This window comes from Oncorhynchus kisutch, linkage group LG17, assembly GCF_002021735.2.
Source record: "Oncorhynchus kisutch isolate 150728-3 linkage group LG17, Okis_V2, whole genome shotgun sequence".
In the NCBI taxonomy this organism is placed as follows: Eukaryota; Metazoa; Chordata; class Actinopteri; order Salmoniformes; family Salmonidae; genus Oncorhynchus; species Oncorhynchus kisutch.
Window position 1 is genome coordinate 41,242,283 of NC_034190.2, and position 20,528 is coordinate 41,262,810.

The 20,528-nt window shown below is 41.7% G+C and overlaps 1 long non-coding RNA gene across 1 annotated transcript in view; it reads left to right on the forward strand.

Annotated features, from left to right (window-relative positions):
* The first annotated feature begins 16,185 nt into the window (after positions 1-16,185).
* LOC109908402 (uncharacterized) overlaps positions 16,186-20,528 on the forward strand; it is a 31,326-nt gene continuing 26,983 nt past the window's right edge. The window contains exons 1-2 of the long non-coding RNA XR_002257663.2: positions 16,186-16,220; positions 16,392-16,501. This is a non-coding gene — a long non-coding RNA (uncharacterized LOC109908402). The remainder of the gene's footprint in view (positions 16,221-16,391; positions 16,502-20,528) is intronic.

Genomic DNA, 20,528 nt, shown 5'->3' on the forward strand with positions numbered 1-20,528 from the left:
ATTGTTAAGGGAGAACCACTCTGGAAATGGCCTCTGTTCTCCCAATCTATCCTTACGCTGAGTTGTGCAAGGCAGATCAGGTTTCAAGCTTCTGGTCAGCATTGCCTGGCTTTGAGTCAACAGATACTGACAGCAGTGACGAACGGTGTCTTCGGCCAACCAGAACACAGGCTGTAAAGAAAGTAAATCAACTTCTAGTGACAGTGATCACACATAAATCAGCATCTCCAAAACCGTTGGATAAATGGTCAGAAACTTTTAAGCATCCACAAGACGTGGTTATCAGAGTTATGCAGGTTCCGAGTGAAACCAACAACATCATTCGTTCCGTAAAAGAGAAACCAAGTGTCATTATTGCGGGATTGCTGGTCACTGGCAACGAGTGTCAGAAAAGAACTTGATTTTATGAGAAGTGGCCAGGAGAAGGGTCCGTCTAAGGGAAAATGGAATCAGGACAACAGCCCCAATGACCCAGACTTTGCAGTAGCTACGGGTGCTGAAATCACTGTATTGCCCAAATCTTATGCAAAACATGTCCTCAGTACACCGTCATTCATTGGTAAACCCTGAGGTTATCGTATACACAGACGGTTCAATCATTGTGGAGGGGGGTGTGAGGCAGGCTGGGCATGGTTACTTACTACAATGTACAATGTGATAATACAGGCATGTCAGATTTGAGAAAAGCAGACGTTATGAGTGACTTAATGCGTAACTATTGCACACAACTCTCTAATGGGGAATAACTCCCGAGGGGGGACCTGACATAGTACCAGGACAGTGGGTGATGGTAAAAAAATATGTAACAGACACATTAAGGCCAAAGTGGGAAGGTCCTTCTCATTATGAGCAAAACTTGATGTCAGCAGTAAAAATCCAGTGAAAATCACGATGGATACATGTCACTCATTGCAAGGTTGTCCATTTTGATGGCAAAGCGGAGCCTGGAGAATAAAGAACTGATTGATTAGCAATCGGGGGTCAATCTTGGGTGAAGAAGCATGGTAAGATGATCAGAACCTGATAAGCTTCTATGTTGTATACCGCAGTCGCCATATTAGGGATATCTAGGTGAAATGTCCAATGTTTTCCTGAAAATTGGGACAAGCTTACTTAGGGAAGTTTGTGAAATATCAATTTCTCTTGAAACCAGGATATGTTACTCTCACTTTTGTTTCCTTTGTTACAGGTTATGAGAATCTACAGTCAGAGGCTGCAGCAATATCCCTTGACTGTACCTGAAACGATACAAGATCACCAGTGAAATGTAACCAGTGGAACGGAAGAGGAATTCCTCACGACAGTCAGAACATAATTTCCAATAGTTATCTATGGGACTAATACCAGTGTGGAAGAGCTGTTCATGTCTAATAGCTATCTATGGGACTGATACCAGTGTGGAAGAGCAGGTCATGTCTAGTAGTCATCTATGGGACCGATACCAGTGTGGAGGAGCTGGTCATGTCTAATAGTTACAGTATCTATGTGGGACTGATACCAGTGTAGAAGAGCTGGTCACTTTTAAAAGGACTTTGTGAATGATTACATTCACAATAGGACATTTGAATATTATTGTATTGCAGACAAGTGAAAGATGTTTGACATTTCTTTTCTCGTGAGTTTCCTCCTAATTCTAAATGTGGGTGGGGTTTCCATTTCTAACACGGAGATGCATCAGCAGGATGAGGGACACTCGGGTGTCAATACGTTTCCCTCGCTCTACACAATGCCACAGTTGTCAAAGTAGTTGCAGTGTTTGTACATCAAGGGCAGGTATTCCATTAAGGGTTATTCCTTTTAACCAGAGTGAAATGTTGGGTTTCTGGAGATACGTTAATTGGAATAAGGCAATTATTGGTACTAATATGGGTGATAATTGAGTGTCAACATGAGAGAGTACCTAGTTCTGCAGTACCTTCATTTGAGATTTTCAATGACACTAATCAGTGACCACCTTACCTAGTATTTACACATGCCCCTGTTTGGGTGGTTGTTTTAATAGGTCACTCTCTGAATTTGTCTCAACTGCATCAGGACGCGTTTGTCAAAGTAGGACAGAGTGAGCAGACAACAGATCTGCCTGTGACGGTTGAATTGATTCTCAGTAATGGGACTTACTTTATCTGTGGATCCTATGCCTATTCCTGGTTACCAAAGTTGTGGAAAGGGTCGTGTTATTTGGAATATTTAAGATATTCTGTGAATTCTCCTTTTTCACAACGTCATAAAAGGGATATCATATCATAAGATTCATCAATGGTGTCTTTTTGGAGATGAGTGTTCACAAGAATGTGGGAGGGATCATAAGGCTCTTCATCATCACAGCAAGCCTCATGATTGTGGTCAATGTGCCCGTTGTAACGGTCCTCGGTGCTGTAATGAACCATGCGCTCTCAGATGTGGTATCACAACTGTTAATACCTCTTTTCTATAACTTTGTGTGAAATCTATTTCTTATTGCAATGGCAATTAAAATATGCCCTTTGTGTTTTATAGGAATGCAAGGTGTTTCATGTGAATGATTTTATCTTTACTGCTAAAGTATTTTATTCTGTATACTTTCACATTTTCTATTGTTTTCTAAAAAGACAATTTAACTATTTTTAAAATGGTCTAGGGGAGAGTATAAGAATATTTTGAAGATAAATACACTATGCAGAGGACTAGAGTTAACGATCAATAGGAGTTGGTTTTCAGTTCAATATTTGTTTAGAATCTGTGGGATGTCAGTCCTGAAGCCAACATCCCGGAGTCACCTCTTCACCAGTTGAGACTGGTGTTTTGCGGGTACTATTTAATGAAGCTGCCAGTTGAGGACTTGTGAGGTATCTATTTCTCAAACTAGACACTAATGCACTTGTCCTCTTGCTCAGTTGTGCACCGGGGCCTCCCACTCCTCTTTCTATTCTGGTTAGAGCCAGTTTGTGCTGTTATGTGAAGGGAGTAGTACACAGCTTTGTACGAGCTCTCCAGTTTCTTGGCAATTTCTCACATGGAATTGCCTTCATTTCTCAGAACCAAAATAGACTGACGAGTTTCAGAAGAAAGTTATGTTTCTGGCAATTTTGAGCCTGTAATCAAACCTACAAATGCATATCCATACACATATGGAATCATGTAATAACCCCAAAAATATATTTTATATTTGAGATTCTTCAAAGTAGCCACCCTTTGCCTTGAAGCTTTGCACACTCTTGGCATTCCCTCAACCAGCTTAATGAGGTAGTCACCTGGAATGCATCTTGTTAAAAATCAGTTGTGTTGTGACAAGGTAGGGGCGGTATACAGAAGATATCTTTATTTGGTAAAAGACCAAGTCCATATTATGGCAAAAACAGCTCAAGGACACCAATAATAAGAAGAGACTTGCTTGGGCCAGGAAACACAAGCAATGGACAGATCCTTGGAATCATTGTAAAAAATAAATGTTCTTAACTGACTTGCCTAGTTAAATAAAAGTTACATTTAAAATTAGACTGGTGTAAAAATGTGTGTTTTTTGGTTCCAACTGCCATGTCTTTGTGAGATGCAGAGTAGGTGAACTGATGATCTCCGCATGTGTGGTTCCCACTGTGAAGAATGGAAGAGGTATGATAGGGTGGGGGTGCTTTGCTGGGGACACTGTCAGTGATTTATTTAGAATTCAAGGCACACTTAACCAGCATATAGCTACCACAGCATTCTGCAGCGATATGCCGTCACATCTGGTTTGCGCTTAGTGGGACTATCATTTGTTTTTCAACAGGACAATTACCCAAACACACCTCCGAGCGCATGCTCGGAGTACACGTCCTGGTAATCCGTCTGGCCCCGCGTCCTTGTGAATGTTGACCTGTTTAAAACTTCATATGGCTGGGGTGCAGTATTGAGTAGCTTGGATGAATAAGGTGCCCAGAGTAAACTGCCTGCTCCTCAGGCCCAGAAGCTAAGATATAGATGTTAGTAGAGTTGGATTGAAAACTCTGAAGTTTCTAAAACTGTTTGAATGATGTCTGTATAACAGAATTCATATGGCAGGCAAAACCCTGATAATAAATCCAACCAGGAAGTGGGAAATCTGAGGTTTGTAGTTTTTCAACTCATTGCCTATTGAATATGTCTATGGGGTCATATTGCACTTCCTAAGGCTTCTACTAGATGTCAGTCTTTGGAACCTTGTTTAAAAACCTGTTGCGTCGAGCCATCCCGGATCCGGGATCGTGAATACAGCCTCAAGCTCATTACCATAATGCAACGTTAACTATTCATGAAAATCGCAAATGAAATGAAATTAATATGCTAGCTCTTAAGCTTAGCCCTTTGTTAACAACACTGTCATCTCAGATTTACAAAATATGCTTCTCAACCATTGCAAAATAAGCATTTGTGTAACAGCTAGCGCTGTTAGCGTAGCATTTAGCATTAGCAGGCAACATTTTTACAAAAACCAGAAAATCATTCAAATAAAATCATTACCATTGAAGAACTTCAGATGTTTTCAATGAGGAGACTCTGTTAGATAGCAAATGCTCAGTTTTTCCTGAAAGATTATTTGTTTAGGAGAAATCGCTCCGTTTGGTGCGTCACATTTAGCTACGAAAAAAACCTGTATCCAGGAGTGTAATTATCCCCGCAGCTCATTAGCATAACACGTCAACTATTCATGAAAATCGCAAATGAAGTGAAATTTATATGCTAGCTCCCAAGCTTAGCCTTTTGTTAACACTGTCATCTCAGATTTTCAAAACATGCTTCTCAACCATAGGAAAACAATCATTTGTGTAACAGTAGCTAGCTAGCGTAGCATTTAGCGTTAGCATTAGCGTTAGCAGGCAACATTCTCACAAAAACCAGAAAATCATTCAAATAAAATCATTACCATTGAAGAACTTCAGATGTTTTCAATGAGGAGACTCTTAGATAGCAAATGCTCCGTTTTTCCTGAAAGATTATTTGTTTAGGAGAAATTGCTCCGTTTGGTGCGTCACGTTTGGCTACCAAAAAAAATGAACTCCATAATAATCGACTGAAACATGGCAAACGTTGTTTAGGACCAATCCTCAAGGTGTTTCACATATCTCTTCATGATATATCGTTCGTTGAAAGCCTCCTCTATCCTCTCAATCACTGGATGACTGCGTGCAGCTTGTAGATGACGCACGAATTTACACAAAGGACACTGGGTGGACCCGTGGTAAATGTAGTCTCTTATGGCCAATCTTCCAATGATATGCCTACAAATACGTCACAATGCTGCAGACACATTGGAGAAACGATAGGAAGGGCAGGCTCATTCCCGGCGCATTCACAGCCATATAAGGAGACAATAGAAAACAGAGCTTTGAAAATTCTGCCCATTTCCTGGGTAAAGTATCATCTTGGTTTCGCCTGTAGCATGAGTTCTGTGGCACTCACAGATAATATATCTTTGCAGTTTTGGAAACCTTAGCGTGTTTTCTTTCCAAAGCTGCTTATTATATGCATAGTCGAGCACGTTTTTTTATCCATAAATTAAAAGAGCGCCCCCTATATCCAAGAAGTTAAGGCTTCTACTATGAAGGAGGGAATGAGAGCTCTTTCAAATCAGGTGTCTGCCATGAGCTGATCATGCTCGCTCCCGTGAGAGGTAGCTGCGTTCCTTTTAATTTCTAAAGACAAAGGAATTCTCCGGTTGGAACATTGAAGATTTGTTAAAAACATCCTAAAGATTGATTCTATACATCGTTTGACATGATTCTACAGACTGTAATGGAACTTTTTGACTTTGTCTGGACCTAGTGATCGCATTTAGTTCACAAATCCAAATTCATGAGGCGCGAACAACAAGGCATTTTGATAAATTATGGATTATCAAACAAAAACCATTTGTGGAACTGGGATTCCTGAGAGTGCATTCTGATGAAGATCAAAGGTAAGTGAATATTTAGAATGCCATTTGAATTTGTTGACTCCACAACATGGTGGATATCTGTATGGCTCGTTTTGTTAGAGCGCTGTACTCAGATTATTGTATGGTGTGCTTTTTCCATAAAGTTTTTGAAATCTGACACGGCGGTTGTATTAAGGAGAAGTGGATCTATCATTCCATGTGTAACACTTGTATCTTTAGTCAATGTTTATTATGAGTATTTCTGTAAATTTGTGGCTCTCTCACCGAATGTTTTGAAACTAGTGAACATAACGCGCCAATGTAAACAGATTCTTGGATATAAATATTAACTTTATCAAACAAAACATACCTGTATTGTGTAACATGAAGTCCTATGAGTCATCTGATGAAGATCAAAGGTTAGTGATTCATTTCCTCCATTTGTGCTTTGTGACTCTTTGGCTGGAAAAAAATGGCTGTGTTTTTCTGTGACTAGGCACTCACCGAACATAATAGTTGTGTGCTTTCGTTGTAAAGCTTTTTCGAAATCGGACACTGGTGGGATTAAGAACAAATGCATCTTTAAAATGATGTAAAATACTTCTGTTTGAGGATTTTTTAATTATGATTTGTGGTTTGAATTTGGCGCCCTGCACTTTCACTGGCTGTTGTCATATCGATCCCGGTAGCGGGATCTAAACCATAAAAGGTCTTGTTAACATTGGCTACGGAGAGTGTGATCACACAACAGGTACTCTCATGCATGCGTCAGTGTTGCTTGCCTCGAAGCAAGCATTAAAAGGCATTTAGCCTGTCTGGTAGGCTTGCGTCACTGGGTAGCTCATGGCTTAGTTTCCCTTTGTAGTCTGTAATAGTTAGCAAGCCATGCCACATCCAACGAGCATCAGAGCCGGTGTAGTAGGATTGGATCTTAGTCCCGTTTTGATGCTTTGCCTAGTTAAATGGTTCATCTGAGGGCATAGCGGGATCTCTTATAAGCTTAATGTCCCACTCCTTGAAAGCGGCAGATCGAGCCTTTAGCTCTGTGCGGAGGTTGCTGTAATCCATGACTTCTGGTTGGGATATGTACATACGGTCACTGTGGGGGACGATGTTGTCGATGCACTTATTGATGAAGCCGTTGACCGAGGTGGTATACTCCTCAATGCCATTGGATAAATCCCAGAACATATTCCATTCTGTGCTAGCAAAACAATCCTGTAGCGTAGCACCCGCGTCACCGCCTCCGTATTGAGCGAGTCTACTGGTACTTCCTGCTTTAGTTTTTGTAAGCGGGAATCAGCGGGATAGAATGGTCAGATTTTCCAAATAGAGGGAGAGCTTTGTAATGAGTCTGTGTGTGGAGTAGAGGTGGTCTAGAGGTTATTTTCCTCTGGTTGCACATGTGACATGGAGGTAGAAATGAGGTAAAAACAGATTTAAGTTTGCCTGCATTAAAGTCCCCGGCCACTAGGTGCGCCGCTTTTGGATGAGCATTTTCTTGGTTGCTTATAGCCTTATACAGCTCGTTGAATGGGATCTTAGTGCCAGCATCTGTTTGTGGTGGTAAATAGACAGCTACAAGCTAATGTAGATAAACTCTTGGTAGATAGTGTGGTCTACAGCTTATCATGAGGTACTCTAGCTCAGGCGAGCAATACCTCGAGACCTCCTTAATATTAGACATTGTGCACTTGCTGTTGACAAATACACACCACCACCCCTCGTCTTACCGGACGTAGCAGTTATGTCCTGCCAATGCACAGAAAATCCAGCCAATGGTATATTATCCGTGTCGTTGTTCAGCCACAACTTCGTGAAACATAAGATATTACAGTTAATGTCCCGTTGGTAGGATAGTCTCAAACGGTGCTCATTCAGTGTATTCTCGAGTGATTGCACGTTGGCCAATAGAACGGAGGGTAGAGGTGGGTTACCCACTCTCCGATTAATTCTCGCAAGGCACCCCAATCTCCGCCCCTTGTCCCTCCATCTTTTCTTCACACAAATTACAGGATTTGGGCCTGGTCTAGGAGAAACAGTATATCCTTTGTGTCGGACTCATTTAAAGAAAAAATATTTGTCCAGTTTGAGGTGAGTAATCGCTGTTCTGATATTCAGAAGCTCTTTTCGGTCATAAGAGACGGTAGCAGCAACATTACATACAAAATAAGTTAAATGTGAAAGACAAATCGCACAGTTTGTTAGGAGCCCGTAAAATGGCAGCCTGGTCGCCGGTGCCATCCAGATTGTTGATTTAAAAGAAAAACAGGAGTTGTTGGCGTACAATGACACATTTGTTTTTAAGCTCTGGATTTCTAGCTCCTAGATATTAATGTTTGATCTGATTTTAATGGATAACATTTCATTGGCCATAATAAATAGATATGCCGATAGTGGATAACCTTTTTTTTTATTCTTCTTGACAGTTTAATACTTTCTGGAAAGTAGCCGTTATTTACCATCTTACACCTGGAATTACTACACAACTTTAACCCATTTGTGTAAAATATTCACCAAAATTAAAATAGTCCAGGCATTTATTTATATATAAATTCTAGTCGTACTTGTCTAGATAATTACAGTATGACACCTTCAAATGGGGGGATTTCTAAACAGTAAAAGTATGAAAATACCCTCAAATAGGTGACATGCTGTACTGTATTTGATCTCAAACCCAAAATGATGGAGTATAGAGAGCTAAATTAAACATTTTAGCTTCACTGTCCAAATAAATACGTAGGGGAGTGTATGTCTCGCAGAATAGATAGAAATGTTTAATTCAATTTGGCTAAATCTATTACACATGCTACCTGTCTATCCAAAGTTTTTTTGTCCGATCTTAAAACCTGGTCCATGTTTGAAACATGTTTTTGTCTGTGGTGACTGAATTAAGCTCAAAAGCTTTGGAGGAGTTATAGCTCAAATAGGTTTGGAAACCTCTGCCATACTGTGACAGTGGTATACAACAGCAGTGCAATTTGACTTGTCGCCACTAGATGACAGAAGCTCTAGAAGAGATAGTCAATTAGACTCTAAATAGTTGAGTGGTAGCTGATTTAAGACTAGTTAACTTAGGTTGCCGAGTGCCCTGTACAATGAGTTCATTATGTGACAAAACTATATCTTCAGATAAAGATGGGAAGTAACATGGCTGCATTCCAAAAGGCATCTGTTCCCTATAGTGTCTTGCTGTTGACCGAGACCCATAGCTAAAACAATGTTTTAAGTGTGCTATGTAAGAAATAGGGGGGCATTTGGTATGCAAATGTTTCTTTGAAACATAAAGTATCTCATGAATAGACCTGGAACCAACGTATTACTGCTGAGCACCGACTGTGGGATTGAAAATAACCCATTCGGAGAGTTAATGGCTTTTACCCCAAAAGTACTTAGTGTGGGTATGTTCAGCTGATGATATGAAACCGTAATAGACCTTACTTAGTCTATTCATTCTACAATGGCGCAGGAAGATGGTTCTCTTGACAACATGTATATAGTTTTCATATTGCGTTTCTGCTTTTTCTGTAAATGACCTTGGGCAAATGGAGGCGTTAGGGTAAAAACCTAACATGATTGACTATTTTTGTTTAGCAGTAGACTAGTCTACACCCACTGGAGACTGTAAGTTCCACCCACTAACTGTTTGGGGACACATCATTGATGGTCACCCCTTGACAATGTTGTTTGGTGAAGTAAAGAGGAAGTTCAAAAAACAAAGACTTATGCTAGACCCACGGTAAACTAACTCCTCAGAGACACTAGGATAGTGTCTAGTGAAAGTCTACACCCCCCCTTTGCACAGTTCACATTCTGCTGCCTTAAATTTAAATTCAAAAATGCAATTTAAAGTGAGAAGACTGCAAAACTATTCCATTTCAGCTTTTTCTGTGAATGGCCTTGAGCAAATGGAGGGTCACCACTTTTAAACATTCAAGAATTTCTGCAAACGGTATAGGCTACTTTCTTAGAATAGTCTTTGAGTGCATGAAAGTAGTGTACAGGGGTCATCTTCCTGTCAAATGTGTTTCTGCCACATACTGTATGCCTGGGGAAGACACTGATGGTTCCAACAGGCGCTACATGTTACCAAGGAGGCATGTACTGCCAGCCTGCACATACTAGTCCCTCTAATGGTCCACACTGCATTAGCAGCTAAGAGATGTCCAATTTATTTCATTATCTTCTCCCTGTGGTAATAAGTCAATTTATTTCCTTTACACAAAGACATTTTTTTTTTTTTTCACACTGCAGCTCCAAAACCCTCCATGGGCATTACTCTTTGATGACACTTCCTGCGTGTTACTGGTGTTGGAGGAAATGCAGCAATAGCAGTGGTCCAAATCAAAACAGCAATAGATGTGAGATGTGATTACATGACATAAGGCTTTTAACTCTAACGCTTCCTTACAAACTTTTTTCAATCTTATTTGTCAACAGGTGACAAAAATAATTTAAAAGGTCCACTGCGATTGGAATGAGATATATTCAATCTTATCTAGCCTATTCTATTCAGCAGGCTAGCTATAGGACAACTCAGAGGATGTGTGCATATGGGTTGCGCCGACAGAGATGGCCGCCTCGCTTCGCGTTCCTAGGAAACTATGCAGTTAGTTTTTTTACGTGTTATTTCTTACATTGGTACCCCAGGTCATCTTAGGTTTCATTACATACAGTCGAGAAGAACTACTGAACATAAGAGCTGCGTCAACTCACCATCAGGACGACCAAGAATATGACTTTCGCGAAGCGGATCACGTGTTCTGCCTTTCACCCAGGACAACGGAATGGATCCCAGCCGGCGACCCAAAAAACGAAGCGGTCTTCTGGTCAGACTCCGGAGACGGGCACATCGTGCACCACTCCCTAGCATTCTCCTCGCCAATGTCAAGTCTCTTGACAAATCAAATCAAATTTATTTATATCAAATTTATTTATTTATATAGCCCTTCGTACATCAGCTGATATCTCAAAGTGCTGTACAGAAACCCAGCCTAAAACCCCAAACAGCAAGCAATGCAGGTGTAGAAGCACAACAAGGTTGATGAAATCCGAGCAAGGGTAGCATTCCAGAGGGACATCAGAGACTAATGTTCTTTGCTTCACGGAAACATGGCTCACTGGAGAGATGCTATCGGAGAGATGCTATCGGAGTCGGTGGAGCCAGCTGGTTTCTCCACACATCGCGCCGACAGAAACAAACATCTTTCTGGTAAGAAGAGGGGCAGGGCGTATGCTTTATGGTTAACGTGACGTGGCCACAACATACAGGAACTCAAGTCCTTCTGTTCACCTGATTTAGAATTCCTCACAATCAAATGTCGACCGCATTATCTACCAAGGGAATTCTCTTCGATTATAATCACAGCCGTATATATTCCCCCCCAAGCAGACACATCGATGGCTCTGAACGAACTTTATTTGACTCTTTGCAAACTGGAATCCATATATCCGGAGGCTGCATTCATTGTAGCTGGGGATTTTAGCAAGGCTAATCTGAAAATAAGACTCCCTAAATTTTATCAGCATATCGATTGCGCAACCAGGGCTGGAAAAACCTTGGATCATTGCTATTCCAACTTCCGCGACGCATACAAGGCCCTGCCCCGCCCTCCTTTCGGAAAAGCTGACCACGACTCCATTTTGTTGATCCCTGCCTACAGACAGAAACTAAAACAAGAAGCTCCCGCGCTGAGGTCTGTTCAACGCTGGTCTGACCAATCTGATGCCACACTCCAAGACTGCTTCCATCACGTGGACTGGGATATGTTCCGTATTGCGTCAGACAACAATATTGACGAATACGCTGATTCGGTGAGCAAGTTCATTAGAACGCGCGTTGAAGATGTCGTTCCCATAGCAACGATTAAAACATTCCCAAACCAGAAACCGTGGATTGAGGGCAGCATTCACATGAAACTGAAAGCGCGAACCACTGCTTTTAATCAGGGCAAGGTGACTGGAAACATGACCGAATACAAACAGTGTAACTATTCCCTCCGCAAGGCAATCAAACTAGCTAAGAGTCAGTATAGAGACAAAGTAGAATCTCAATTCAACGGCTCAGACACGAGAGGTATGTGGCAGGGTCTACAGTCAATCATGGATTACAAAAAGAAAACCAGCACCGTCACGGACCAGGATGTCTTGCGCCCAGGCAGACTAAATAACTTTTTTGCCCTTTTTTTTTACTTTTTTGAGGACAATACAGTGCCACTGACACTGCCCGTTTGCCGACGTGAGGAAAACATTAAAACGTGTCAACCCTCGCAAGGCTGCAGGCCCACACGGCATCCCCAGCCGCTCCCTCAGAGCATGCGCAGACCAGCTGGCTGGTCGTTTTTACGGACATCTTCAATCAATCCCTATCCCAGTCTGTTGTTACCACATGCTTCAAGAGGGCCACCATTGTTCCTGTTTCCAAGAAAGCTAAGGTACCTAAGCTAAACGACTACCGCCCCGTAGCACTCACTTCCTTCATCATGAAGTGCTTTGAGACACTAGTCAAGGACCATATCACCTCCACCCTACCTGACACCCTAGACCCACTCCAAATTGCTTACCGCCCAAATAGGTCCACAGACGATGCAATCAACCACACTGCCCTAACCCATCTAGACAAGAGGAATACCTATGTGAGAATGCTGTTCATCGATTTAACACCATAGTGCCCTCCAAGCTCGTCATCAAGCTCGAGACCCTGGGTCTCGACCCCGCCCTGTGCAACTGGGTACTGGACTTCCTGACGGGCCGCCCCCAGGTGGTGAGGGTAGGCAACAACATCTCCACCCCGCTGATCCTCAACACTGGGGCCCCACAAGGGTGCGTTCTGAGCCCTCTCCTGTACTCCCTGTTCACCCATGACTGCGTGGCCACGCACGCATCCAACTCAATCATCGAGTTTGCGGACGACACAACAGTGGTAGGCTTGATTACCAACAACGACGAGACGGCCTACAGGGAGGAGGTGAGGGCCCTTGGAGTGTGGTGTCAGGAAAATAACCTCACACTCAACGTCAACAAAACTAACGAGATGATTGTGGACTTCAGGAAACAGCAGAGGGAACACCCCCCTATCCACATCGATGGAACAGTAGTGGAGAGGGTAGTAAGTTAAGTTCCTCTGCGTACACAGACAAACTGAATTGGTCCACCCACACAGACAGCATCGTGAAGGCGCAGTAGCGCCTCTTCAACCTCAGGAGGCTGAAGAAATTCGGCTTGTCACCAAAAGCACACAAACTTCTACAGATGCACAATCGAGAGCATCACCGCCTGGTACGGCAACTGCTCCGCCCACAACCGTAAGGCTCTCCAGAGGGTAGTGAGGTCTGCACAACGCATCACCTTGGGGCAAACTACCTGCCCTCCAGGACACCTACACCACCCAATGTCACAGGAAGGCCATAAAGATCATCAAGGACAACAACCACCCGAGCCACTGCCTGTTCACCCCGCTATCATCCAGAAAGCGAGGTCAGTACAGGTGCATCAAAGCTGGGACCGAGAGACTGAAAAACAGCTTCTATCGCAAGGCCATCAGACTGTTAAACAGCCACCACTAACATTGAGTGGCTGCTGCCAACACACTGACTCAACTCCAGCCACTTTAATAATGGGAATTGATGGGAAATGTAAAATATATCACTAGCCACTTTAAACAATGCTACCTAATATAATGTTTACATGCCCTACATTATTCATCTCATATGTATACGTATATACTGTACTCTATATCATCTTTATGTAATACATGTATCACTAGCCACTTTAACTATGCCACTTTGTTTATACTCATCTCATATGTATATACTGCACTCAATACCATCTACTGTATCTTGCCTATGCCGCTCTTTACCATCACTCATTCATATATCTTTATGTACATATTCTTTATCCCCTTACACGTGTCTATAAGGTAGTAGTTTTGGAATTGTTAGCTAGATTACTTGTTGGTTATTACTGCGTTGTCAGAACTAGAAGCACAAGCATTTCGCGACACTCGCATTAACATCTGCTAACCATGTGTATGTGACAAATAAAATTTGATTTGATTTAGTGTACAGATGTCCGATATGAACAGTAGATGGAACAGATTTGAATGAATTCAGAGTTGTCTAGGCTAGATCACAATATGCAGATTAATTCCATCCAGTCTCTAACCCCCAAATGATTAAGAATTTACATGTACTTAAATAAACCCATGCCCATTTACAGCCCAGGGAAAAATCTTCTGATACCACAGCTATTAACGCTGTTTATGTTGCACAGACAAGGGCTTTGAACAGGACATGGAACAGTAGTGAATGCAGATTAGAACTCCAGGTGCACTGAAACAGCTCGTCACTCCTGCTCCCGCTCTCCTCTCTGGCGCTCAAGGGCACCAGGCTCACCAGCGATTATTGGACTCAACTGGACTCTATCATTACCTTCCCTATATACAGTTGCAGTTGGAAGTTTACATACACTAACGTTGGAGTCATTAAAACTAAATTTTTCAACCACTCCACAAATGTCTTGTTAACAGACTATAGGTTTGGCAAGTTGGTTAGGAAGTCTACTTTGTGCAATGACACAAGTAATTTTTCCAACAATTGTTTACAGACAGATTATTTCACTTAATCACAATTCCAGTGGGTGAGAAGTTGACAAATCACATCATGGCTTTAGAAGCTTCTGATAGGCTATTTGACATAATTTGAGTCAATTGGATGTGTACCTGTGGATGTATTTCAAGGCCTACCTTCAAACTCAATGCCTCTTTGCTTGACATCATGGGAAAATCTAATGAAATCAGCAAGGACCTCAGAAAAAATATTGTAGACCTCCACAAGTCTGGTTCATCCTTGGGAGCAATTTCCAAACACCTGAAGGTACCACATTCATCTGTACAAACAATAGTGCGCAAGTATAAACACCATGGGACCACGCAGCCGTCATACCGCTAAGGAAGGAGATGCGTTCTGTCTCCTAGAGATGAACGTACTTTGGTGTGAAAAGTGAATCAATCCCAGAACAGCAAAGGACCTTGTGAAGATGCTGGAGGAAACCGGTACAAAAGTATCTATATCCACTGTAAAACGGGTCCTGTATCGACATAACCTGAAAGGCCGCTTGGCAAGGAAAATTATGTGCATATATTGAAGCAACATCAAGACATCAGTTAAGGCTTGGGTCTTCAAAATGGACAATGACCCCAAGCATACTTCCAAAATTGTAGCAAAATGGCTTAAGGACAACAGTCAAGGTATTGGAGTGGCCATCAAAGCCCTGACCACAATCCTAAAGAAAATTTGTGGGCAGAACTGAAAAGTATGTGCGAGCAAGGAGGCCAACGAACCTGTCTCAGTTACCCCAGCTCTGTCAGGAGGAATGGGCCAAAATTCACCCATCTTATTGTGGGAAGCTTGTGGAAGGCTATGCAAAACATTTGACCCAGGTTAAACAATTTAAAGGCAATGCTATCAAATACTAATTGAGGTCATGTACACTTCTGACCCACTGAGAATGTGATGAAATAAATAACTGTTAAGCACGCATCTGTGAAGAGGGAAAGCACAACACCCTGCTACAACTCAACTCTCCGTGAAGCGAAAGAGGTAGACTGTAGGTGCGAGTAAGTATGACAAAAGGCAGAATTTACCTAACGCTTACTAGGAATTGATTCCTTCCCACGGTAATATGGGAAAAGGGGCTGATGGAACCAAAGCAAAGAAAGTAAATATCAAAACCCCCTCTCCCATCTTACCTGACTAACTACTACTTACCTAATTTAGCACCACCTGGTGCACTAACCGAAATACAGGGGGTGGTCCACCCAGGTCTTACCTAGTGTGCTTAGACAATGCATATAATACAGGTATATGTATGCCCGCGGGCCTCTTGCCTAAGCACTCCCCAGGTGCCTTCCCCTTCCCCCTGGGAACAAATGAAACAGAATATTAAACAATCCACTTCACAACTAAAGTGAGAAAAAAACAAGCTCAGGCCATTAAAGAAGGTCTGACAAAGCAAACACAGAACATACCAAAGCTGCTACCAACAACAACTAACATAGTACATACCAACGACCAACATACTATACCCCTCAGCCATCAACCTCCTCTCTCAGCAATGATCTATATCACAATCAATTCCTCCCCTGAACAACAGAGCGCTGGCTTTTATAGCGTCAGAAGGCATTGGAAATTGGAGACAGCTGCATCCTGACGAGGGGGCGGGGTCAGCTCTCCAATTAATTGTGGAGTCGACCAATTAGCTGCTGGGGAATTTCAGGAAGCCATCTCCTGAAACACACTCAAATACACAAACTTCAACACAGAAACTGGGGAACGTAACAACAACAGGAATTGTGAAAAACTATTTGGCTAAGGTGAATATAAACTTCCTACTTCAACTGTATGTCTGGTTCACCGCTCTGTTCCCTGCTTCAGCATTGATTGTCATATGTCCTTGTATACCCGTGTGCTGACGCTGTTCCTGTTTTATTCCATGTCTGTTCCAATTGAATGTTTGACTCCCCGTACCTGCTTCTCTACTCCAGCGTGGGTCCTTTCATAACTGGGATTCTCCTTTCCTTTATGTGGCTCATTTTCAACACACCACCCACCTCATCCATGTCCCCATCGCTCTGGGTATTCATCGTCACCTTGTGTAAGTGACACATCCGCAAGGATACACAGGCACTTGCGTCATCTCACACCAGTTGTGAACTGGATGCAAACAATGGCAAATACATTTTTCTTGGTGAAATGTTACTCGTTTGACTTAGTTTCCGGTGGCTTCTGTTGTGGGGTTGCTGTTACCGGAGGTTCCCCTTTGTGACATACCACTGAAATAGATGTTAATCGTAGGTAAGTAGCCATGCATGAGCCTTGGCTTGTGCGAGCTGGGGTGGCTCATAGGATCAGGAGTCTCCTATTTTTGCAGCGTGATGTACAAGTACACCTCCTGGACAGGACGCTAGTCTATTGCACGGCCTTACCCCCAATCTACATCTCCTTAATGCTGAGTGCCAAGCAGAGATCAATCGGTACAATATCTGTTTATCACCTTTTTAAATTAGATTATAGGACACTTTATCCTCTCTGTGCACCGACCCCGTTAGCGGGATGAAATTCGACAACATACGGTGAATAGTCACCGTATAAATAAATAGTCATAAATATGACAAATAGTCATATTAAACATTCATGAAAATACAAGTCTCACATGTTTCGAAAGCCTAGAATCATGCTAATCCAACTGCGTTGTCAGATTTAAAAAAGGATTTACTGCGAAAGAATACGATGCAATTATCTGAGGATAGAGCCCCATAAAAAAAGTTTTAAATATTCAACCAGCACAGGCGTAACAAAATCAAACTGCAATAAAATAAATTGTTTACCTTTGACGATCTTCCTCTGTTTGCAATCCCAATGCTCATTGTTACACAATGAATGGTCTTTTGTTTGATAAAATCCATTTTATAGCCTAACACAAAACATTTTGTGAACCGCTTGTGTCGTCAATTCCGTCTCATTCCATTTTCGACGACACGTTCACTGTAAATACACACACTAAACGTGACTTTTCCAGTCATGTTTCATTGCAATCAACTGGTTTGTTTGTAACACAACCAAACTTGATGGGTCATTTCGCGGGATGTATTGACTGAAAGAAACTGCTTTGAAGACAACAAGTAATGACATCATTGTACACCAATGATATGACCGCTGTTTTGTTGATTGACTGTATTTTAACCCAATGACCACTGATCGTCTTGAAATCTACCTGAGTAGATAGCCAATGAGCTGAGGTAAACAGCAATATGTAATGTTTATATGTTGGAAGACCAACCCATGTAGTAAACTCCGGCGTAAAGAGGGTCATTCGCCATTGAAGTTTCATACCGGAAGCAGCAACGCATGTTTTGGTAAATCGCATCTTCAGCTGTTTATATATCAATCAGTATGGCGACTAAGTCTAGATATACAGATGTACACACAATATTAGAAGAAATTGATTGGGAAAGTGAGACGGATTGTTGGAGGACGATTCATTTAGCAATTCCCAAATTGAGGAATATTTTTTTTGAATGGAGAGGACATCGTTTTGGACTGGTAAGTTCTTCTCATGCTAATGCCGTTGTTTGAAATTAATAATATAACATTATCTGTGATTGTTTTGAATATTTTTACATTTTAGTAGCAATATATAATAATGAAATGTGAGATGCGTGTGTCTGCCGCCCCACCCCCACATGAAACAGCCTGAGGCTGTTGAGGGGGGGGGCAGGCCCACAACAATGGCCAGAGTGAAATGGAGACAGTAGATACAGCTGGTCTGTTGTAATATAAAATAGACAGTAGATCTAGCTGAAATGTCATAATATAAATGAGACAGTAGACCTAGCAGGTCTATAATAATATATTCAACCTTATGTTCCCTGTACTCTATGTATATGTTTATTATACCTGTTGATACAGGGCTCATATGTGAAACTATTTTAACTGAAAATTTTCTTTCACAGTGACACTGACTCCGAATGGGAGCCCCCAGTGCCAAGGTGTCCATCCCCCACTGAAGCTGGTTCATCCAGCTCCTGCCACAAGTGGTGTTCATCTGCCAAAATGTATTTCTGCAGGCATGGATGGGCCAAAAGGGCACAGCATAGAGGCGTCGCTGTGTTCTTTGCAAAATGAAGTCCCCCATCACCTGCACCACATGCTTGGTGACCCTCTGCTTTACAGCAGAAAGAGACTGCTATGGCACCTGGCATCAGCAGCACAACATTGTGTAGAGGACTGAGGGGCTTCCAAAGATTGAAAGTGTTATTTTGTAAATGTGTACATATATATTTTTTCATATTTCTTTTCCATTTTTGGGGTGTGTGTGTTAGAATACCATTTTGGTATTTTGTATATAGTTATTCCATTCAAAAAGTATAACTTCACCAATTTGACCACTTGGGTACATTTGGCCTGCTTGTGTGGGACACCTGGGTGACTTCATGATACATGTCATGTAGCACACTCATTTTGGAAGTTATCATTCTGAAACTTTGCACTGTTGTAGTACTGTTGCCATCTTATGTTTTTCACTGAAATTGTCCCCATCATCCTATCTGAATGTTTGTTTTGTCTTGTTCATTTTAAAGATGATACAACAATAAAAAATAAAAAACACATTTTTTTCATTGTTTTATCTAAACCAGATCTATTGTGTTCTCCTAGATTCAATTCACATTTACACAAACTTCAGTGTTTTCTTTCAAATGAAATCAAGAATATACATATCTTTTGACCTATAGTATAAAATAGTTTTATTGTTAAAGGCTATCATCCATGCTAGATCAAACAATAATGGGGTGATGCACAAAGTTAGTCCGGATGTCAGGTGAAAGTTCGATTTTTAAGTCCATTTTCAAGCCGACAAAGATCAAATCTGGTGAAAATTGACATAATGGAAATAGTAATAGATTTAGGTAAAATATCCACTTTTTTAAAAACTGAATTGATTACAAATATACAACAAATTTGAATATGGAATGGATGCAAAAATCCTAATTACACCTATTATGCTTTACGACATGTAAATATACAGAAAATATGAAAATTCAGATGTGTTCAGCTACAGTTGTCGTCTAGTGCCAATAAGGACCATTCTTAGATGTAGACCCTCTCAGAAAACTGTGGGAGACCCCACTGAACCAAGAGAACTTTACGTTGTAAGAATCTGACATTCTGCCCCAGAGATATTGAAACTGTATTGCCATTTCTAAGGGATAAATATACAAGCAGCCAAATAGGATAGTCACAGATTCTGACCAAGTTTAGTTACTTTTGGCATAATGATATTGTGCTTTAAGCCATGCATATATACAAAGAAAAGCATATGTTCCATCATTTTGGTGAAATGTGGCCATAAGCAAACAAACATACTTGTTTAAGTGCTGCTGTGCGGTTTGTTGCTAACCTTACTTTGCTACCTGCCAACTTTACGGTTTTAACTTTTCATTTACCTTTCATTTAACTTTTTCACCCCGGACGCTTTATCTGGACATGGTTCGTCAGGACTTCCAACAGCTGAAGCTAAGTAGTAACATTAACATGATGCCTTCTAATTGCAGTCGCTGTACTCATAATATACAGGAGAACGATCGCCTTACGGCGAGGATAGCTGTGCTACAAGCCCAGCTTCAGACGCAATTGTTATGCAAGGGTCATTTCAGTGTAGGAAAGGATGAAGCAGCGTCTGTGCCACCAGGAAGTACAGATAGTAGTATAATTCCCCTCGCACAGTCCCCGCAGATGGACAATTTTCTCATGGCTTCTGGAAGGAAATGCTGTAGGAATGCTCACCTGGTGTCGCTCATTCAGCCGACAGAAACTTTCAACCGGTTCTCCACATTAAACAACGGGTCAGAGGCAAAGCCTTCTCTGGTCTCTACTCCTCCTGTTATGGAGTCTGAGACGCCGAAGCCTCCCACCATTAGCTCTGACAAATTGAAAACCCTAGTCATTGGCGACTCCATTACCCACAGTATTAGACTTAAAACGACTTAAAACCAATCATCCATACACTGTTTACCAGGGGGCAGGGCTACTGACGTTAAGGCTAATCTGAAGATGGTGCTGGCTAAAGCTAAAACCGCCAAGTGTAGAGAGTATAGGGATATTGTTATCCACGTTGTCACCAT